Source organism: Trichechus manatus, unplaced genomic scaffold, assembly GCF_000243295.1.
Source record: "Trichechus manatus latirostris isolate Lorelei unplaced genomic scaffold, TriManLat1.0 scaffold00033, whole genome shotgun sequence".
NCBI lineage: Eukaryota > Metazoa > Chordata > Mammalia > Sirenia > Trichechidae > Trichechus > Trichechus manatus.
Genome location: NW_004443969.1, coordinates 8,985,544 through 9,009,558, shown reverse-complemented (window position 1 = coordinate 9,009,558; position 24,015 = coordinate 8,985,544). Strand labels below are relative to the sequence as shown.

The window sequence follows — 24,015 nt, the reverse complement described above, 5'->3', positions numbered from 1 at the left end:
TAATGCCAGTCTATCAAAATAAAATAAGAAAAACAAAATAAATTTTGAACCAGAAATTTTACTTCTGGAAATATAGCCCATTCACGCACGTGTACTGGAAATACATACAAGGAAATTAATTACAACATTATTTGTAACATCAAAAGACTGGCCAACTAAATTATGCTGTATCTTAAAATGAGAATGAGCAATATCTATATATGCTGAAATGGAATAATCACCAAGTCATATTGTAAAGAGGGGAAAAAAAAGGTTTAGAACAAATGTATTTATTATGCTCCTATTTCTGTTTTTAACCCACAGGCACGAAAATTTTAGACCCATAGGGACGAACATTTATGTTTGTATATTTATAGTATATCTCAGGCATGATATCTAAAAAAACAAGTGATATTAGTTGCTTCCCAGGAGAAGGACTGGGAGTCGGGGTGGGAAGGAGAACTCTTCCCCCATTTTTTTTCTCTTTGAGATAAAATTCACATACCATAATATTCACCCTTTTAAAGTGTACCATTCAGTAGTTCCTAGTGTATTTACAAAGTTGTGTAACCTTCACCACTATCTAATTCCAGAACACTTTTATCACCCCAAAAATAAATACCATGCCTGTTAACAGTCACTCCCCATTCCCTTCTTTCTTCAGCCCCTGGAAGACACTAATCTGCTTTCTGTCTCTATCGAATGGCCTATTCTGTACATTTCTTATGAATGGAATCATACACTATGTGGCCTTCTCTCATTTAGCATAATGTTTTCAAGTTTCATCCATGTTGTGTCATGAATCAGTGCTTCATTTTTTTATGGCTGAATATAATATTCCATTGTATGGATGGATGTATCACATTTGTTTATCCATTCAGCAGATGATGAACATTTAGGTTGTTTCTATTTCGGGTTATTGTGCTTTTATGAACATCTGTGTACAAGATTTTACATGAACATATATTTTTATTTCTCTGGGCTATATACATAGGAGTGGAATTGCTGGGTCATATGTTAATTCCCTGTTTAACATTTTGAGACACTGCCGAACTGTTTTCTACAGCAATCACATCATTCTACATAACCACCAGCAATGTATAAGAGTCCTGATTTCTCCACAGTCTCAATAACACTTGCTATTGTCCATATCTTTGATTATAGCCATCCTAGTGGGCATGAAGTGGTGTTTCTCTGTGGTTTTTATTTGCATTTATCTAATGACTATTTATGTTAAGCATCTTTTCATGTACTTATTGGCCATTTTATATCTTTTTTTGAGAAATGTCTATTCAGATCCTTTGCAGATTTTTAAAATGAGTTGTTTGTATTTTGAGTTGCAAGAGTTCTTTATATATTTTGGATACTAACGCCTCATCAGATATATGATTTGCAAATATTTCTGCATTCTGTGAGTTGTTTTTTCACTTTCTTGATAATGTTTTTTGAAGCAGAGAAGTGTTCAATTTTGATGAAGTTCAATTTATATATATATGTTTTGGTTGCCCGTGCTAAGAAACCATTGCTTAATCCAAGTTCATAAAGATTTACACCTATGTTTTCTTCTAAGAGGTTATAGTTGTAGCTCTTAATTTATGTCTTTGATCCATTTTGAGTTAATTTTTATATATGGTGTAAAGAAGGGGGTCTGACTTTATTCTTTGCATGTGGATATCCAGTTTCCCAATACCATTTGTTGACAAGGCTATTCTATCGCCATTGAGTTGTCTTGGCACCCATGTTGAACATCAGTTTATGTCTAGCCTTATGCCAGTGCAATACAGTCTTGATTACTATAGCTGTGTAGTAAGTTTTCAAATCACGAGTGTGAGTCTCCGACTTTGTTCTTCTCATACAAAACTGTGTTGGCTCTTCTGGGTCCCTTGGATTTCCATATAAATTTTAACAGCAGAAATTTTTGTCAATTTCTGCAAAAAAAGCAGCCGGAAGTTTGCTAAGAATTGTGTTGAATCTGTGTATCAGTTTAGGGAGTATTGGCTTCTTAACAATTTTAAGTTTTCCAATCAATGAACATGGGATATCTTTCCATTTATTTAGGTCTTCTTTAATTCCTTTTGAAAAAGTTTTGTCGTTTTCAGAGTACAAGTCTTACACTTAAGGTTACATTTATTCCTAAGTATTTGGTTGTTTTTTTTATGTTATTGTAAGTGGATTTGTTTCTTTAATTTTATTTTTGGGTTTGTTCATTGCTAGTGTATAGAAATATAATTTGTATTTACTTATAATTTGTATTTTGATCTTGCATCCTGCAATCTTGCTAAATTCATCTGTGGGCTGTAATTGTTTGTGGATACCTCAGGATTTTCTATACACAAGGCCATGCCATCTGCAAATACAGATAGTTTTACTTCTTCCTTTCCAATCTGGATACCTTTCATTCATTTTTATTGCCTAATTGCCCCAGCTAAAACCTCCATGCAATGTTGATTATAAGTGGCAAGAATGGAACCTTTCAGCCTTTCATTATTAACTATGATGTTAGTTATGAGTTTTTCATGGATACCCTTTATCAGGTTGAGGCTGTTCCCTTCTACTTCTAGTTTGTTGAGTGTGTTTATTGTGAAAGGGTGTTAGATTTTGTCAAATGGTTTTTCTACATCTATTGACTGATTTCTACATCTATTTTGTATATCTATTGCTTGCATTCCTGGGATAAACCCTGACTGGTCATGGTGTATAATAATATATATATATTTTAATTTTTTTGCTAGATTCCTTTTAATAGATTTTGTTAAGGGAATTTATGTCTATATTCAAAAAGAATATGGGTTTGCAGTTCTCCTTTCTTGTGATTTATTTGTCTGGTTTTAGTATATGGGTAACACTGGCCTCATAGAATGAGCTAGTTCTTTTCTATTTTTTGAAAGATTTTGTGAAAGTGCTGTCTTCTTAAGAGTTTGGTAGATTGTCTTACCTTTCACCAAAGTTACCATTTGTCTGTTGTCTAGTTAGTGTTTTTCCTTCCCCACCCCTCCCTTCCTTTGTAACCATCAAAGATTGTTTCTTTCTGTGTGTAAACCTTTTCATGAGTTTTTATAATAGTGGTCTCAGACAGTACACAATACTGTCAAGCACAGCTTGACAAAGGCAAGGTCATAGAAGCTTCATAGACACATCCAAACTCCCTGCAGGACCAAATTACTGGGCTGAGGGCTGGGGATCATGGTCTTGGGGGACATCTAGCTCCAGTGGCTAGATGTTTATAGTTTTTAAAGAAAATGTTCCACATCCTACTTTGGTGAGTAGTGTCTGGGGTCTTAAAGTTTGTGAGTGACCATCCAAGATACTCTACTCATTCTACTCTGTCTGGAGCAAGGGAGAGTGAAGAAAACCGAAGACACAAGGGAAAGATTAGTCCAAAGGACTAATGGACCACAAGTACCACAGCCTCCACCAGACTGAGTCCAGCACAACTAGATGGTGCCAGGCTACCACCACCGACTGCTCTGACAGGGATCACAATAGAGGATCCCAGACAAGCTGGAGAAAAATGTAGCACAAAATTCTAACTCACAAAAAAAGATCAGACTTACTGGTCTGACAGAGACTGAAGAAACCCCAAGAGTATGGCCCTCGGACACCCTTTTAACTCAGTACTGAAGTAACTCCTGAGGTTCACCCTTCTGCCAATGATTAGACAGGCCTATAAAACAAACAATAATACATGTAGTTCAACCATGTATGCTATACTAAATGGGCACACCAGCCCAGGGCAAGGACGAGAAGGCAGGAGGGTACAGGAAAGCAAATGGAAATGGGGAACCCAAGGTTGAGAAGGGGAGACTGTTGATACATTGTGTGGTTGACAACCAATGTCACAAAACAATTTGTGTATTAATTGTTTAATGAGAAACTAATTTGCTCTGTAAACCTTAACCTAAAGCACACACACCAAAAAAAAAAGAAAAGAAAAAAAATTTTGTAGAATTCACCAGTGATGCCATCTGTTCCTGGGCTTTTCTTATGGGAAATTTAAAAAAAATCGTTATTACTAATTAAATCTCTTTACTTGTTTTAGGTCTATTCAGATTTTCTATTTCTTCTTGAGCCAGATTTCAATAATTTGTATCTTTCTAGGAATTTATCCATGTCATTTATCTAATTGGGTGGCATACAAATGTTCATAGTCTTCCCTTATAATCCTTTTTATTTCTATAAGGTGTGTAGTAGGGAGCACTGGTAGCACAATGGTTAAGCACTTTTCTGCTAACTGAAAGGTTGTCAATTTGAACATACCCAGAGGCTCTGGGGAGAAAAGACCTGGTGATCTGCTCACATAAAGAATACAGCCTAGAAAACCCTATGGGGTGATTCTACTCTGTTACATGGGGTTTCCATGAGTTGAAATCAACTCGATGGCACCTAACAATAATAACGAAGGTTGGTAGTAATCTCCTCTCTTTCATCTCTGATTTTTTTTAGTAATTGGAGTCTTCTTTCTTTTTCTCTTAGTCAGCTTGACTAAAGATTTGTCAATTTTGTTGATCTCAAAGAACTAACTTTTGGTTTTTGTTGATTTTCTCTAGTCTCTATTTCACTTATATTCACTCTAATGTTTATTACTTCCTTCTGCTTGCTTTGAGTTTAGTTTGCTCTTCTTTTTCTGGTTTCTTAAGGTGGAAATTTAGGTTATTGATTTGAGACCTTTCTTTTTTCATACAGGCATTTACAACTACAATTTCCCTTTGAGCACTGCTTTAGCTGTATCCCGTAAGTTTTAGAATGTTTTGTTTTTATTTATTTCAAGCATTTTCTAATTTGCCTTGTGATTTCTTTTTTGACTCTTTGGTTATTTAGGAGTGTGTTTAATTTACACATATTTGTGAATTTCTCAACTTTCTTTCTATTGATTACTAATTTCACTTCATTGAGATCAGAGAACATATTTTATCTGATTGCAATCCTTTTAAATTCATTGAGACTACTTTTATGTCCTAACATATAGTCTGTCCTGGAGAATGTTTCATCAGCACTTGAGAAAAATATGTATTCTGTTGTTGTTGGATGGAGTGGTCTTTAGATGTCTGTTAGGTCTAATTGGTTGGTAGTGTTGTTCAAGTTTTCTAATTACTTTTTGGCCATCTTTCTAGTTGTTCTATCTGTTATTGAAAGTGGAGTATTGATGTCTCCTACTACAAATTTTAATTGTTTCTCCCTTCATTTTTGTCAGTTTTGCTTCATGTATTTTGGGGCTTTGTTGTTAAGTATGTTTATGTTTATAATTGTTGTATTTTCTTGATAGATCCACCCTTTTATCATTATAAAATGTCATTCTTTGTTTCTAATAACAATTTTTTTGTTTTAAAGTCTATTTTATCTGATATTAGTATAGCTATCCCAGCCTTCTTATGGTTAGTATTTGCATTTTTTATCTTTTTCCATTAATTTGCTTTCAACCTGTTTTTGTCTTTGAATCTAGAGTATGTCTCTTGTAAATAGCATATAGTTGAATCATTTTTTAAAATCCATTTTGCCAATCTCTTCCTTTTTATTAGAGTACTTAATCCATTTTTATAAATTACTGATAATTTTTATAATTACCAACCTTTTTTCCATTTTTTAAAATATATCATCTGTCTTTTTTTGTTGCTTTGTTCTTCCATTACTACCTCTTTTTGTGTTAAACAGATATTTTCCAGGGTAAAATTGTAATTTCATCATTATTTCTCTAATTTTTTTGTTTTGTTTTGAGACGTTTTCTTAGTGATTGCCCTGGGATTACAATAACATCTTAATTTATAACAATATAATTCATACTAGGAGCACTCATGGTGAAGTGGTTAAGAGTTCAATGCCAACTTAATTTCGATAGTACACTAAAACATTGCTCCTATATAGTTTCTCCCCTTCTCTCTCCTTTGCTGCTATTGTTATACAAATTACATTTTAATACATTATATGCTTATCTGCAGAGATTTATAATTTTTGCTTTTTGCAATTGTGCTTTAAATCAGAGAGAAGAAAAAAAGTGTTACAAACAACACATTTCACTCTCTTTTATATTTACCCATGTAGTCACCTTTACCAGTGGTTTTTATCTTTTTATGTGGATTTAAGTAGCTGTCTACAGTCCTTTCATTCCAACCCAAAGGACTCCCTTTAGTATTTCTTATAGGGCAGGTCTTCTAACAACAAATACTCAGTTTTTATTGATCTGAGAATGTCTTAATTTCTCCTTTATTTTGAAAGGATAGTTTTTATTGATAGAGAATTCTTACTTGACATTTTTTTTCCCTTTCAGACCTTTAACTATGTCATCCCACTGCCTTCTGGCCTCCATGGTTTGTAAAGAGAAAGTAGCTGTTGATCTTATTGAAGATCCTTTGTCAATGATGAGTCACTTCTCTATTGCCACTTGCAAGTTTCTTTTTTGTCTTTGACTTTTGATGGTGTGATTATGATGTGTCTAGTTGTGAATATCTTTGAGATTATCATACTTGGATTTTGATGAGCTTCTTGGATGTACAGATTAATGTTTTTCATCAAATCTGGGAAGTTTTCAGCCATTTTTTCCTTCAAAAATTTTTTCTGCCCCTTTCTCTCCTCTCATTCAGGGATTCCCATTATGTGTATGTTGGTACTCTTGATGGTGTCCCACAGGTATCTGAGACTCTGTTCATTTTTCTTCGTTCATTTTTCTTTCTGTTCATCAGAATGGATAATCTCAATTGACTTATTTTCAAGTTTACTGAGTCTCTCCTCTGCCTATTCAAATCTACTGTTGACTTCTTCTACTGAATTCTTCATTTCATTTATTGTACTTTTCAACTCTAGAATGTTTATTTGATTAATTTTTATATACAATTTCTATTTTTTCATGGATTTTCTCTATTTTGTGTGACATCCTTCTCATACTTTCCTTTAGTTTTTTAGACATAGCTTCTTGTAGTTCTTGAACATATATAAAATCACTTCTTTAAAGTTTTTTTCTAGTAAGTCCATCATCTGGCATCCACAGAAACAATTTCTATTGACTCCCCTCCTCCCCGTCCTGTGTATGGGCTATACTTTCTTGTTTCTTTGTATGTCTCACAATTTTTTGTTGCAAACTGAACTTTTAAAATAATATAATATGGAAACTCTAGAAATTAGATTCTCCTCTCTCCCTAGTATTTGTTATTGTTATTTGTTTTAGTGGCTTTTCTGAATGAATTTTTGTAGAGTCTGTATTCCTTGTCTTGTATGGCCACTGAAGTCTGCTCTGTTAACTCAACGATCAGTATTAATTAGGCAGAGATTTCCTTATATGCTTGGAGCCAATAAATCTCCTAGTCTTTGCTGAGTGGCTATGTGTGCATGTTGGGGCATGTTTTCAACATTCAACTAGGCTGTTTGCACCTCTGCCTTAGTCTGATAGAGTTGCAGCCCCATACTACCCCCTCCAGTGGCTTGTGGGCTGTTGGTGTTCAAGGCTGTCTTGGAGCTAGAGGGATAGATGGATATAGTGTAACCAAAACACCCTAAAACTTGATATTCTTACCAAAATTTGGCTGTTTTTTCTTAAATAAAGCTCCCCTGATTGCTGCAAGCCTTTGACTAATTTCCAGAGTTATGAAAAAGTTGATTCTGACAATTTTGACAATGAAGGAGGGAATATTTGGAGATCCTTACTCCATCATTTTTGCTGACATCACTTGTATTACATTCTGAATGGGAGATGGGAGTTGGTGGGTAATTGCACCCCTCTTTTGTAACTCCAGTGGACAACTCTCAGGTACATTTTACATAGCTCCCTAGAAGGTCCCAGAGGGATTGAATTCCAGTTGCTTAAGTGATGGCCAGTTGATAATACACCCTTATATTGGCTTTCCCTCCTAAACTGTCCAACTCTTCCATGCCCCTACTCTCATTCTCTGGAATTACTTTCTGAAATAAGACCCTTGTTTTAGGCTTTGGTTACAGAGGAAAACCCAAGCTAAGAGAAAAGAGCAGTTTACATTTAAGTTTCCATTTTTCACCACCTGTTTACTTTTTCATCCAGTGCATCTGACTTTCTCCCCATCACTACACTGCCAAATATAATGGACAATCTTCTATCCTTATCTTTCTTATCCTCTTCTGAAACATTACAGATTTATTAAGCACTTTATTCAAATATATCTCATTGCACTTTTTTTTCCCTTCCTCTGGTTTTTCTTCCACCTCATTGGCTCTCCCTGTCTCTTTTGTGGGCCTCCTCCCTCTGTTCTCCATTTCTGAAACCAGTGCACCTCCAGTGTTGATGTTCTCTATGGCCCTATCTTAGCCCTCTTCTCTTTCATTGTCACTCTTTCATGCCGCTGGGCAGTCTCATCCGTAACGAACAACTTACCTACTAAGACTCAAGTCCTGGTTATGTGGCTTCCTGGTAGACACTTCTACTAGGCTATCTCACAGGCAATTAAAACTTAATATGTTATCTAATATTGAAGACCTCATCTAAATATTTATTCAGCATCATGTTCATTCTCATCATCTCTCTATCTCTCTCACTTTTATCCCCTTTCACTCTCTTGATCTCTCTCTTGACATCCATTGTCTTGTATTCTGGATATCTTCTATTTGCTCTTCCAGATCCACTCTCCATCCTTCTTCACCCCTATTTGGCTCCCTGGAGGCTGACCTGTATGAACTATACAACAGGGTTCCTTTGCCCTCAGGTTTCCAGTGGAGTTAGCTAATGCACAATGTAGGCCAGAGTTGGGAGAATGAGAGGAAAGTGTTCATCTCCCAGCTCCCACCCTGTGGATTCATGGCAGGCTGGCTCCAGCTAAAGGTCTCCTGTTACCTGGACCTCTTCACAGGGCCCTCTCTGTCTTCAAGTTTTGGCCATTCTAGTGAATGTTTAGCGGTTTCTCATTGTGATTTAATTTGCATTTCTCTGATGAACTAATGATGTTGAACACCTTTACATATGCTTATTGGCTAGTGACAGATCTTCTTTTAGAAAGTGGCTATTCAAGACTTTTGCTTATTTTGAAATTGGATTGTTTGTCTTTTTATTATGGAGTTGTAGTAGTTGTTTATATATTTTGAATATAAATCCTTCATCAAATATATGTTTTGTGACTATTTTCTATCATTCAGTGGCTTGCCTATTCATTTTATTAATGTTGTCTTATGATGAGGTATAGGATTTAATTTGATGAAGTCTAATTTTTCAAAAAAATTTTATGGTTATTGTGTTCTGTCAGAGCTCTGGTGACACAATGGTTAAAGCTCTCAGCTGCTAACCAAAAGGTGGGCAGTTTGAACCTACCAGCCACTCCTCAGGAGAAAGATGTGGCAGTCTGCTTCTGTAAAGATTTACAGCCTTGGAAACCCTATGGGGCAGTTCTACTCTGTCCTATAAGGTTGCTATGAGTTGGAATCAACTCAACAACAGTAGTTTGCTTTCTGTGCCCTGTCCAAGAAACTTGCCAGCTTCTGGGTTGAGAAGATATTCTCCTATATTTTCTTCCTGAAATTTATAGTTTTAACATTTATGTTTAGGTGTATGACCTTTCTCAAATTAAATTTTGTAGATGTTATGAGGTAGGATCAATGTTCTTTTTTTTTTTTTTCCGTATGGATATCTACTTGTTGGATTAAACTGGGTCACCACTATAGTTTTCTACTGATATCCCTGATTCCAGTCTCATCTATTTCAATCAATACTGAATTTAAAAATAGAAATCTGATCCAAGAGCTAAATACAAAACCAAAAACTATAAAGATCACAAAAGGAAAAACAGGATCAATGCTAGAGGACCAATACACGGCATAAACAGGATACAAACCATAGCTAACAATACACAAACACCAGAAGATAAGCTAGATAACTGGGATCTTCTAGAAATTAAACACTTATGCTCATCAAATGACTTCACCGAAAGAGTAAAAAGAGAACCTACAGACTGGGAAAAAATTTTTGGCTATGACAGATCTGACAAAGTTCTAGTCTCTAACATCTACAGGACAATCCAACACCTCTACAACAAAAAGACAAATAATCCAATTAAAAAATGAGCAAAGGATATGAATAGACACTTCACTAAGGAAGACATTCAGGCAGCTAATAAACAGGAAATGCTTGTGATCACTAGCCATTAGAGGAAATGGAAATCAAAACCACAATGAGTTACAATCTCATCCCAACATTACTGGCACAAATCAAAAAAACAGAAAATAACAAATGTTGGAGGGGCTGCAGGGAGATTGAAACTCTTATGCACTGCTGGTGGGAATGCAAAATGATGTAACCATTTTGGAAAATGATATGACGTTTCCTTAAAAAGCTAGACACAGAAACACCATATGATCCAGCAATCCCACTTCTAGGAATATATCCTAGAGAAATAAGAGCTGTCACACAAATAGATACATGTACACTGATGTTCATTGCAGCATTGTTCACGGTAGCAAAAAGATGAAGACAACCTAGGTGTCCATCAACAGATGAAGAGATAAACGAACTATGGTACATACACACAATGAAGTACTACACAACGATAAAGAATGATGACTCTGCGGACATCTCACAACATGGATGACTGTGGAGGGCATTATGCTGAGTGAAATACGTCAGTCACAAAAGACAATATTTATATTGTATGAGACCACTATTATAAAAACTCATGAAAAGGTTTACACACAAAAAGAAACAATCTTTGATGGTTACGAGGGAGGGGAGGGGTGGGGGGGAAACACTAAATAGACAATAGGTAAGTGGTAACTTTGATGCAGGGCAAGACAGTACACAACGTTGGGGAAGCCGGCACAACTTGACCAAGGTAAGGTCATGGAAGCTCTACATACACTTCCAAACTCCCTGAGGGATCGAATTACTGGGCGGAGGGCTGGGGACCATGGTCTTGGGGGACATCTAGCTCAACTGGCATAACAGTTTATAAAGGAAATGTTCTACATCCTACTTTGGTGAGTAGTGTCTAGGGTCTTAAAAGTTTGTGAGCAACCATCTAAGATACTCTACTGGTTCCACTCTGTCTGGAGCAAGGAGAATGAAGAAAACCAAAGACACAAGGGAAAGATTTGTCCAAAGGACTAATGGACTACAAGTACCACAGCCTCCACCAGACTGAGTCCAGCACGACTAGATGGTGCCCAGCTACCACCACCCACTGCTCTGACAAGGATCACAATAGAGGGTCCCAGACAGAGATGGAGAAAAATGTAGAACAAAATTCTAACTCACAAAAAAGACCAGATTTACTGGCCTGACAGAAACTGGAGAAACCCCAAGAGTATGGCCCTCAGACACCCTTTTAACTCAGTACTGAAGTCACTCCTGAGGTTCACCCTTTAGCCAAAGATTAGACAGGCCCATAAAATAGAACGAGACTAAATGGACACACCAACCCAGTGGCAAGGACGAGAAGGCAGGAGGGGACGGGAAAGCTGGTAACGGGGAATTCAAGGTTGAGAAGGGGAGAGTGTTGACATGTCGTGGGGTTGGCAACGAATGTCACAAAACAATATGTGTATTGTTTATTAAGAAACTAGTTTGCTCTGTAAACCTTCATCTAAAGTACAATTAAAAAAAAACAAACCAAAACTGATCATGGCAGAATGCTGCTTAAAATCCTTCAGTAAGTTTCTATTGCCCAAAAGGTAAACCCCAAATTCCTTAGCATGGTATAAGTGGCCTCCTAGAAATGTGAGAGAGACAGTTGTCCCAAATCTGAGCTGAGGCAGAACTTTGTGGTCTGATGTGACTAGCTGCTCTTTCTGGGGGATAATTAGAATTCTTGATAAAATACTTGAGCAATTTTCTGATGGACTTCAATAAGCTTAAGAACTCCTCCTGGGAAACTCACTCAGCTGACTGATAGCCTTGAACCTTGTCTAACACATTTAACCAATCTCGCAAAGAAGCTAACTGTCTTTAGCTAGGTTTTCTCCTTTCTAATCCAGTCTAACAATAATTATCTAACCACTTTTTCCCCCTATACAATATTTCTGCCAAGATTTAGTCTTGGTATTGTACTTCTCATAAAACTTCTTTTCTTGAGGCAAGTTTGCAATAAAACTGACACGTAATCGGTTTGAGAGTTGCTTTTACAAGTGTGTGTTGAAGTAATGAATGCTTGAATGTATAAAAGACCGAATCTGATTTTAACTAGGCATGAAATACTTTAGAGTATTTTAAATCCTCTAAACTTAAGCTGTTGTGAGGATAAATGGTATTTTAATTTTTACCAAAAAAAAAGATTTTCTTCGGTTTTATGAATACATTTACATGAAATAATAAGGGAAAGTCTATAATAAAGTTTAGAGGAAGCCCATGATAGATAGACTAACAAGTCTATTTCCTGATTTATGTATTCATTACTGTATGAAACCAAGCAAATATACCTGCTGATAGAAGCCCTAAAGACCCAGGGTTATATCTACTTACATCTGTGCCAACAGCTGATCTTCTTAACCGCCTGCTTGGGATTCACTGGCGGTTCATTTGTCCTTATTCCTAACCTCCTCTTGCTAAAGCTGTTTACACTTCCAGAACACAACATGAGTTTTAAAAGTCCCATGCTTAATTACATTTGTCAACTACTTTAAAATGAAATTGAGACCTAGAAATTATTTTTGCTTTCTAGTCAAGAATTCTTCCATTCCTAGTGTTATGGCCTCCTCCAGTATCAATACATTTTAAAGGGGAATGTCTGTTCTATTTTAATAGGGAAAAAGCATATGATTTAAAAGTGGAAATGAAAACCACTCCTCCTCCTCTGCAATTCATGCTTCCTGCTTTCCTTTCTTCCTAGTCTGATCTTTGATACTTTCTGGACTTCGGGTGCTCATAGCAGAACGCTAAGCAACACATGGTTTGGCAAATTATTATTAAGTAGCTGTTGTTCATGACTCCTCTCTTTAGGAGGTTAACTATCCACTGGTGGTTATCTGGTTTGTGAATTTTTCATAACTGTTATGTATCTGAATACCTTTTATTGATACCTTCTGGTTAACTTTTTTTTTTCTTTTCCATAAACCAACCTTCGATTTGTTTTTATTTGCAAGGAAATTTCCTTACTGTTATGGACATCCTCCCCAACAGACCCGAGGATCTGTACTCAGGATACCCAACCCCACTCGTGCGCTTTTATTTTTGAAATATTTTGTTGTGTTTTAGGTGAAAGTTTACACCGCAAGTTAGGTTCCCATTTAACAATTTCTGCACAACTTGTTCCATTACATTGGTTACATTTTTCATAATGTGTCAACAGTCTCATCGTTTCCATTCTTTTTGTTCTGTTTCCATTAATCTAGCTTTCTTGTCCCTGCTTAGCTTCTTATCTTTATTTTAGGGTAAATTTTGACCATTTGGTCTCCTGTAGTTGATTATTTAAGGGAGGACAGTATTCACAGGTAGTGTTGTTTATTTTATAATCCAATCTATTATTTGGATGAAAGGTGACTGCCGGGAGTGGCTTCATTTCTAAGTTCAGAGGGTATCTTAGGGCAATAGTCTCGAGGGTTCCTCTAGTGTCTGTTGGTCCAGTAAGTCTGGCCTTTTTTTTAGGAGTATGAGTTTTAGTCTATATTTTCTCCCTTTCTATCTGGGACCTTCTATGTGTCCCTGGTCAGAACGATCGGTAGTGGTAGCCGGGCACCATCTAGTTCTGGTCTCAGGCTAGATGAGGCTGTGGTTCATGTGGGCTATTAGTCCTGTAGACTAGTTTCTTCTTTGAGTCTTTGGTTTCCTTCATTCTCTTTTGTTGCAGATGAGTAGAGACCAATAGTTGTATCTTAGACGGCTGCTCGCAAGCTTTTAAGACCCCAGACACTACTCACCAAACTAGGATGTAGAGCATTATCTTTGTGAATTATGTTGTGCCAATTGACGAGTTATCCCACGAGACTATGGTCCCAAACCTTCAAACTCAGTAAACCTATCCTGCGAGGTGTTTGGTTGTGTCTAGGAAGTATCCATAACTGTGCCCCCATGTGGTTTATTATATATATGAATATATATGTGATGCACATAAACATGTATATACATATGCCTACAGATAGACCTGTACATGCACACCCATATAGTCATGTGTGCCTTCCTATACACATACATGCATACATGTCTATCTATATAGTCACACGCATATGTTTTCGTTGTTACTATTGTTGTTGCAAAATTGTATATTATAGCATTTATCTGGTTAACTTTTGACCATTTCTAGTTTGCAAGTAATTTCATAAGGGAGAGAGAAGTAGGCATAAAAGAACAGGAAATGGAGGTTTTTATTAATTGAGTTTCTTGTTTAGAGGGAGAGGAGGTAATAGCAGAAAAAAAGGCTTGGAGAAGAGTTGTAGGATGAAAGTCTCACATTCTGTTACTTAATACCAGTCTTCTACTTGGTAGATGCTTAAAAATTCTTCTTCAGTTGAAAATTTTTTTTTATTGCCATTTCTAGCACCTATTATCTTATAACTATAAATGGATTGTTTTAAATGAATTACATGCAGAATCTTGGGTTAAAGAGGCATATGATGTGACCTTGGGTGACTGTTGCCTCATTTCCTACTAACCCAACCTTCCTGGGATACCCAAGTTCCTTGTGACATCTCAGGTACCCAAGTATATACCTGATTCTGGCTTCCTAAGAGCTGGAATTTTCTTCTGCCTTTTTGTCTGTGATCCAGGATTCTGTTCCCTTGGGGACCACCATGATCATGAACCAATTTTTAAGGATATCTGTGCTAACGTGTTAATATAACATTTGACAACATCTACATCTTATAGGACCTTCCCAAAGACTCTGTTAAACTCAAAGGAATAATTCTTATGGTGGGTATTTCAGGTACCATGGTTGCCTCTTGAGTGATCCTGAAATTACACCTTCTAGACAGATGCTGGCTTTCCTTTTAAGGCAGTAAATAGATTTATGATCGATTTCTCAGTACCAACACTTTGCTCCAACATATATCCCCCTCCCCAAAGCCAGCAGCACGTATCTCCCTATTAAGTCAAAGACCTACTGAGATGATAATAATAGTGATTAATATTCCTGCCAGGGAAAAGGCATAAACTTCTTACCTGCTGGGAAACACTCACAGTTTTGCATTTTCAGGAAATGCTGCAACAGTGAAAGATGTAGCTTTACTGAATAGATCTTAATGGTAGAAGAGAGTTCATTTCTTTTGTAGAAAAGGAACAATTAACTCTTCTCATTCGCGTATCTCATTAGTAATATTTTCAGTAAATATAACATAACTCTGTTATAACATAGCTTACTACAAAAATTCTAGTATAAAAGGGATTCTGAGACATAACTTCCTAGAGAAAAAGCCTGGTTTAATTCCATCAGTGCAAAGTAAGATGAGCCTTATATTACCAATATCATTATGCAACTCATCTAAGCAAACATTAACTTAGCATCTACTGTTTGTAAAGCACTGAATGTTGTTTGTGTTGTTAGGTGCCATTGAGTCAGTTCTGACTCATAGTGACCCTATGTACAACAGAGCGAAACACTGCCCTGTCCTGTGCTATCCTCACAATGGTTGTTATGCTCGAGCCCATCGTTGCAGCTACTGTGTCAATCTATCTCGTTGAGGGTCTTCATCTTTTTCGATGATCCTCTACCTTAACAAGGATGATGTCCTTCTCCAGGGACTGATCCCTCCTGATAACATTTTGAAAGTATGGAAGACTAAGTCTCGCCATCCTTGCTTCCAAGGAGCATTCCAGCTGTACTTCTTCTAAGACAGATTTGTTCATTCTTCTGGCAGTCCATGGTATATTCAATTCTCTTCGCTAACACCGTAATTCAAAGGCATCAATTCTCCTTCGGTCTTGCTTATTCATTGTCCAGCTTTCACATGCATATGAGGCAGTTGAAAATATCATGGCTTGGGTCAGGTGCACCTTAGTCTTCAAAGTGACATCTTTGCTTTTTAACACTTTAAAGAGATCTTTTGCAGCAGATTTGCCCAATGCAATATGTTGTTTTATTTCTTGACTGCTGCTTCTGTGGGCATTGATTGTGGAACCAAGTAAAATGAAGTCCTTGATTATTTAAGTATTTTCTCTGTTTACCATGATGTTTGTTGTTTATTGGTCCAGTTGTGAGGATTTTCGTTTTCTTTATGTAGAGGTGCAATCCATACTGAAGGCTGTAGTCTTTGATCTTTATCAATAAGTGCAAGTCCACTTCACTTTCTGCGAGCAAGGTTATATCATCTTCATATTGTAGGTTGTTAATGAGTCTTCCCCCAATCCTGATGCCGCATTCTTCTTCATATGGTCCAGCTTCTCGGGTTATTTGCTCAGCATACAGATTGAATAAGTATGGTGAGAGGATACAATCCTGATGCACACCTTTCCTGACTTTAAACCACGCAGTATCCCCTTGTTCTGTTCTAATGACTGCGTCTTCATCTGTGTACTTGTTGCTCATGAGCACGATTAAGTGTTCTAGGATATCTATTCTTCACAGTGCTATCCATAATTTGTTATGATCCACATAGTCAAATGTCTTTGCATAGTCAATAAAACACAGGTAAACTTCTTTCTGGTATTCTCTGCTTTCAGCCATGATCCATCTGACATCAGCAATGATATCTTTAATTCCACGTCCTCTTCTGAATCCGGCTTGAACTGCTGGAAGTTCCCTGTTGATATACTGCTGTAATCGCTTTTGAATGATCTTCAGAAATATTTTACTTGTGTGTGATGTTAATGATATTGTTCAATAATTTCAGCGTTCTGTTGGATCACCTTTCTTTGGAATGGGCACAAATATGGATCTCTTCCCGTCAGTTGGCCAGGCAGCTCTTCTCCAAATTTCTTGGTATAGATGAGAGAGTACCTCTAGTGCTGCATCTGTTTGTTGAAACATTTCAGTTGGTATTCCATCAATTCCTGGAGCCTTTTTTTTTTTTTTTTTTGCCAACACCTTCAGTGCAGCATGGACTTCTTCCCTTGGTATCATTGGTTCTTGATCATATAGTACCTCCTGAAATGGTTGAATGTCAACCAGTTTTTGGTACAGTGACTTTGTATTCCTTCCATCTTGTTTTGATGCTTCCTGTGTCGTTCAATATTTTCTCTGTAGAATTCGTCAGTATTGCAACTTGAGCCTTGAATTTTTTCTTCAGTTCTTTCAGCTTGAGGAACATCGAGTGTTTTCTACCCTTTTGGTGTTCGAACTTCAGGTATTTGCACATTTCCTTATAATACTTTAATTTGTCTTCTTGAGCTGCCCTTTGAAATCTTCTATTCAGCTCTTTTACTTCATCATTTCTTCCTTTTGCTTTAGCTACTCTATGTTTAAGAGGAAGTTTAAGAGTCCCTTCTGACATCGATTTTGGTCTTTTCTTTCTTTCCTGTCTTTTTAATGACCTTTTGCTTTCTTCATTGATGATGTCTTTGATGTCATTCCACAACTCATCTGGTCCTCGGTCATTAGTGTTCAACACGTCAAATCTATTCTTGAGATGGTCTCTAAATTCAGGTGGGATATAGTCAAGATGGTACTTTGGCTCTTATAGACTTGATCTAATTTTCTTCAGCTTCAACTTGAATTTGCATATGAGCAATTGATGATCTGTTTGGCAGTTGGCCCCTGGCCTTGTTCTGGCTGATGATACTGAGCTTCTTCATTGTTTGCTTCCACAGATGTAGTCGATTTGATTCCTGTGTATTCCATCCAGTGAGGTTCACATGTATAGTCACCATTTATGTTGTTGAAGAAAAGTATTTGCAATAAAGAAGTCATTGGTCTTGCAAAATTCTATCATGAGATCTCCAGCATTGTTTCTGTCACTAAGGCCATATTTTCCAACTTCTGATCCCTCCTCATTGTTTCCAACTTTTGCTTTCCAATCACCAGTAATTACAATGCATCTTGATTGCACGTTTGATCAATTTCAGACTACAGAAGTTGGTAAAAATCTTTAATTTCCTCATCTTTGGCATTAGTGGTTGGTGTGTAAATTTGAATAATAGTGGTATTAATTGGTCTTCCTTGTAGCAGTATGGATATTACCCTATCACTGACAGCATTGTACTTCTGGATCGATCTTGAAATATTCCTTTTGACAATGAATGTGATGCCATTCCTCTTCAATTTGTCATCCCCAACATAGCAGACCATGAGATTGTCTGATTCAAAGTGGCCAATACCAGTCCATTTCAGCTCACTAATGCCTAGGATATTGATCTTTATGTGTTCCATTTCATTTTTGATGACTTCCAATTTTCCTGGATTCATACTTTGTACATTCCACGTTTGGATTATTAATGCATGTTTGCAGCTGTTTCTTCTCATTTTGAGTCATGGCACATCACGTCAGCAAATGAAGGTCCTGAATGCTTGACTCCATCCACATCATTAAGGTTGACTCTACTTTGAGGAGGCAGGTCTTCCCCAGTTGTATTTTGAGTGCCTTCTAACCTGCGGAACTCATCTTCTGGCACTATGTCAGACAATGTTCCACTGCTATTCATAAAGTTTTCACTAGCTAAATTTTTCAGAAGTAAACTTCTAGGTCCTTCTTTCCAGTCTGTCTGTCCATCAAGGGAGACCCTCTTGGTATTTGAAATACCAGTGGCAAAGCTTCCAGTATCACAGTAACATGCAAGCCACCACAGTATGACAAACTGACAGATGCATGGTGGAAAGCACTGAATATGTTATATAAATCCCTGACATTTGTGTAGTCCTTTGGCATATTATTACATTAAATCCTCACACCTCTTGTCTGTTTATCATCCCCATTTTACAGCTGAGGAAACTGAGACTGAGAGGAGATTAGTGACTTGATATTAAAGGTCACTCAGCCAATAAGTGGTAGAGTGAAGACCTGAATTCTGTCACCAGAATTTTTTGAGAAGATGAGTGAGTTATACTCTTGTTCTCAGGAAGCTTATAGGCATCATAAAAGACTTTCACTCTATTAAGGTTACAATGCACAGGAAAACATCATTTAATCAGTATACGTGGGGACTTAAGTATTAAAATTAAATTTCAGGCTAGATGGAAATCATGCAGAAAACTTGTTTTGTTTTAACCCTTGTTGGAAATCTTTCTAATACATATAGTACACTCTACTGCCTAGAATAGCCCTAGAAATAATAAAATATTTATTTGATGGTAAAGGACTTTTCAGTGCTTCTAGAGCATTCTAATAGTTTAGAACCCCTTGAACAAAGCAGTCCTAAATTATAAGGAGGTAGAAGGCACAGAAAAGGGAAGATATTAGTATAGCCACCCCAGCTCTCTTGTAGTTACTATTTGCATAGAATATTTTTTCCATCTTTTCACTTGCAACATATTTGTATCTTCGAACCTAAAGTGAGTCTCATGTAGAGAGCATGTAGTTGGATTGTGTTTTTTATCCATTATGCCAATCTTTGCCTTTTGATAGGCATGTTTAATATAGTTATACTTAAAGTAATTACTGCCATTTTTCTTTTTGTTTTCTATATTTTTAATCTTTTTTCCTTCATTTATTCCATTACTGCCTTCTTTTGTGTTTGTTTTTTTTGTAGTGTATTATTTTGATTCTCTTTTCATTTCCTTTTATGTATATTTTTTAGTTATTTTCTGAGTGATTACCCTGGAGATTACAATTAACATCTTAAACTTATAACAATCTAACTTTAATTAATACCAATTTAGCTTTGATAATATACAAAAACTCTGCTCCTACAATTTTATACATTGTGTGCCTATTAACTTAGATTTACAATTATTGTATTATGCATTTGTCTTCTAAATCATATAGAAAAATAGGAATTACAAAAATATATACAATAATACTGGCTATTATATTGTCTGTGTAGTTATCTTTACTGTCATTCTTAATTGTTCGTATGTTCAGGTTACCGTTTAGTGTCCTTTCATTTTAAGTGGAAGGACTCCCTTTAGCATATCTTGTAGGGCTGGTTAGTGAAAAACTCACAGCTTTTATTTATCTGGGAATGTCTTAATTTCTCCTTGATTTTTGAAGGTTAGTTTTACCGGATATAGGATTCTTGACTTTTTCTTTTTTTGTCTGTCAGCACTTTAAATATTATCATTCCACTGTCTTCTGGCTTACGTAGTTTCTGATGAGAAATCATGTGTTAATCTTATTGAGGATCCCTTGTACATGGTTGCTTCTATCTTGCTGCTTTCAAGATCCTTTCTTTGTCTCTACCTTTTGACAGTTTTATAGTGCTTGGTGTTTGTTGAGCTTCTTGTGTAGATTAATGTCTTTTTATTAGATTTGGGGAATTTTCAGCCATTATTTTAGAATATATTCTTTCTGCCCCTTTTCTCCCTCCTCTCCCTCTGGAATTCCCATTATCTGTATGTTGGTACAATTGATGGTGCCCCTCATATGTCTGTGGCTCTTTGTTTTTCTTCATTCTTTTTTCTTTCTGTTCAATTGACTTATTTTTCAAGTTCACTGATTATTCTGCCTGCTCAAATCTACCTGGGAACCTTTACTAAAGTTTTCATTAAAGTTATTGTACTTTCCAGCTCCAGAATTTCTATTTGGTTCCTTTGTATCATTTCTCTTGACTGATTACTCTTTGTTTTTGATACAATATTCTCCTAGTTTCTTTTAGTTCTTTGTCAATGATTTTCTTTAGCTCTTTGAGCATATTTAAGACATGTGTTTTAAAGTTTTTGTTTAGTAAGTCTAATGTCTTTGATTCCTCAGGGACAGTTTTTGTCAATTTCTTTATTCCTGTGAATAGGCTCTACTTTCTTTCTTTTTCATGACTCTTAATTTTGCGTTGAAAATTGTATTCTGTATTTTACAATGTGATAACTTTGGAAATCAGACTCTTCCCCCTTGTTATAGATTGAATTCTGTCCCCCAAAAATATGTGTCAACTTGGCTAGGCCATGATTTCTGGTATTGTGTGGTTGTTCTCCATTTTGTGATATGTTGTAAATCCTAACCTCTGCCTGTGGTTATAATCTCCTTTGTGAATGGATTATATTTGTTATATTAATGAGGCAGGATTAGGTTATGTTAATGAGGATTAGGTTATGCTTTTTATGTTAATGAAGCAAGATTAGGGTATATCTTGAGTCAATCTCTTTTGAGATATAAAAGAGATTAAACAAACAAGCTAAGCAGGAGAGATGGACGAAGAGAGATGACAAGCCACATGAAGATTTCCCAGTAGCAGAAGTTCATAAGAGACAAGGACCTTCCTTCAGAGTCAACAGAGAGAAAAAAGCCTCCCCCTAGAGCCAGCACCCTAAATTCAGACTTGTAGCCTCCTAAACTGTGGGAAAATAATTTTCTGTTTGTTAAAGCTACCCACTTGTGGTATTTCTGTTATAGCAGCACTAGATAACTAAGACAGAATTTGGTACTATAAGAGTGGGGTGCCCCTCTAACAGATACCTAAAATATGGAAGTGGTTTTGGATTTGAGTGATGGGTAGAGGCTGGAAGAGTTTTAAGGTACCTAATAGTAAAAACCTAGATTGCCTTGAAGAGACTGTTGGTAGAATTATGGATGTCAAACGTGATTCTGATGAGGGCTCAGAAGGAATGAAGAGCGCTATAGAGAAAGTCTCTATCATCTTAGAGAATACATATGGCACCAGCAACAGAATGTTGCTAGAAATGTGGATGTTAAATGTTAAAAGGCTTTAAAAGAAAATGATGAACATGTGATTGGACAATGGAAGAAGGGTGTTGCTTTTTATGCAGTGGCAGAGAGCTTGTCTGAATTATGTTCAAATGTTTGGTGGAAGGTAGAACTTGTAAGCTTAATATCTGGCTGAGGATATTTCTAAGCAAGATCTTAAAGGGGCCACGTGGTTTCTCCTTGCTGCTTGTAATAAAATGTGAGAGGAAAGAGGTGGACTTAAAAATGAACTGTGCAAAATGAAAACAGAACTTAAAGATTTGGAAAATTCGGTTGTACAAACTAAGGACACATGCCCTAGAATTTTCACCAAAGACGTAGCTACACAAACTTCTGTTAAAGGGATTAAGCCTGTGACTTATGGATCTAACCAACTACCATGCCAGAAAACCCATCAGCTTAGACTAAAGGGGACAGAGACAGAATGAAAGGAAAGAACACTGTCTGCCTCTTAGAATTCTACAGGCAGGAAACAGGCCAAAGGAGCTACATCTGTTGTCCTCCAAGAAAAGGAAAGAACTGTCCCTGGAGCAGCTCAGAGAACAGAACTGTTAGAAGGAGCACAGGAAGCAGAGTTGCCTTGGTCTCAAAGAGTGAGGCCACAGCCTCCTAGGTTTCAAAGAGTCAGATCTTCGCCAGCTTGGTTCTGGAGTGTGGGGCTGCCATTAGGGTGTGCCAGTGGGATGGGGCTGCAGCTCAAAACTGAGGGGGTGGGGATGCCATGCCCAAGGGGCAGAGGAACAGGGGCTGCCGGGGCCAAGGGGGTAGGGTCAACACTCAGATGGACTAGGAGAATGGGACTGCCCAAAGCCAAGGGAGCAGAGTTGCTGTCCCACTGGGCCTGGAAGGTGGCGGTTAAGCCCAGGGCTGAGGGGCCTCTACCCAGAACCCAGAGGGCATGGCCAACACCCAGAGTCTGGAGGGTGGGGCCACTGCCCAGATGGTTCCAAAGAACAGAGGATTATTTTCAAGCTTTAAGAGCTAATGTAAATTGTTCTGCTGGGTTTTGGACTTGCTTGGTGCCTGTTATCCCTTCTTTCCCTCCATTTCCTACCATTTGTAATGGAAATGTCTACCATGTGCCTGTTCCATCATTGTACTTTGGAAACAGACAACTTGTAATCTAGATTTCATAGGTTCATAGATGAAGAGGAATTTTGCCCCAGGATGGAATATGCCTAAAGTCTCACCCATGTTTGGTTTAGATAATTCAGAAGATGAGATTTTTAATTTCGAGTTGATTTAAGACTTTTAGGATAATGTGATGGGGTGAATGTGTTTTACCTGTGGCAAGGACATGAATTTTGGGGGGGTCAAAGGGTGGAATGTTATGGATTTAATTGTGTCCCCCCAAAATATGTGTCAACTTGGCTAGGCCATGATTTCGGGTATTGTGTGATTGTCCTCCATTTTGTGATCTGATGTAATTATCCTCCATTTTGTGATGTGTTGTAAATCCTAACCTCTGCCTGTGGTTATAATCCCATTTGTTAATGAGAAAAGATTAGGTTATATTAATGAGGATTAGGTTATGTTTGTCATGTTAATGAGGCAGTATTAGTGTAGGGTGTATCTTGAGTCAATCTCTTTTGAGATATAAAAGAGATTAAACAAACAAGCTAAGTAGTAGAGATAGGGGAAGAGAGATGCCAAGCCACATGAAGATTGCCCAGGAGCAGAAGCTCAGATGAGACAAGGGCCTTCCTCCAGAGCTGACAGAGAAAGCCTTCCCCTAGAGCCGGCACCCTAAAATTGGACTTCTAGCCTTCTAAACTATAAGAGAATAAATTTCTGTTTGTTAAAAGGCACCTGTTTGTGGTATTTCTGTTATAGCAACACTAGATAACTAAGACACCCCTCTTCGGTGTTTTGTCATTGTGTTGTTGCTTCCTGTGGTTTGTAGTTGTTTGCTTAATGACTTTTCTAAAGTATTTATTAAAAAATTATTCTTTGTCATGTGTAGTCTCTGAAGTCTCTGTTCCTTTAGACGTGGTCAGCTAGTGTTTTGACAAAAATTTCCTTGAACACCTAGGACCAAGAAAAGGAAGGAAAAGAAAGGGGAAAGAAAAGGAATAAATCCTCCCCTGGTCTTTGCCGATTGGCTTTGTGCTTTGTGTTGGGGCACTCCTTCAGTGCTTAGCTAAGGCTGTCTACAACTTGGCCTTAGTTTTTCAGTTCCTGGTTGCACTTGAGCCTAAAGATCAGCTGGGAATAGAAGCTTAGGGTCTTCTCAGGTCTTTTCTCCCGTTTCTAGGTTCCACAACATATGCAAGAGATTTTTAAAGTGCTTATTCCCCAAAGCAACTTTCTCCAGCTTTTCCTCCCAGGCTTTTTTTTTTTTTTTTTTTTAATATTTTATTGTACTTCAGGTGAAGGCTTACAGAACAGATAGTTTCTCATGTAACAGTAACACACATGCTGTTTTATGACATTGGTTAA

General features: G+C 37.0%; 1 protein-coding gene across 2 annotated transcripts in view; it reads right to left on the bottom strand.

Annotated features, from left to right (window-relative positions):
* Positions 1-24,015, bottom strand: part of ACMSD (aminocarboxymuconate semialdehyde decarboxylase) — a 116,048-nt gene that overhangs the window by 3,656 nt on the left and 88,377 nt on the right. The gene's annotated exons all lie outside the window — the stretch shown is intronic.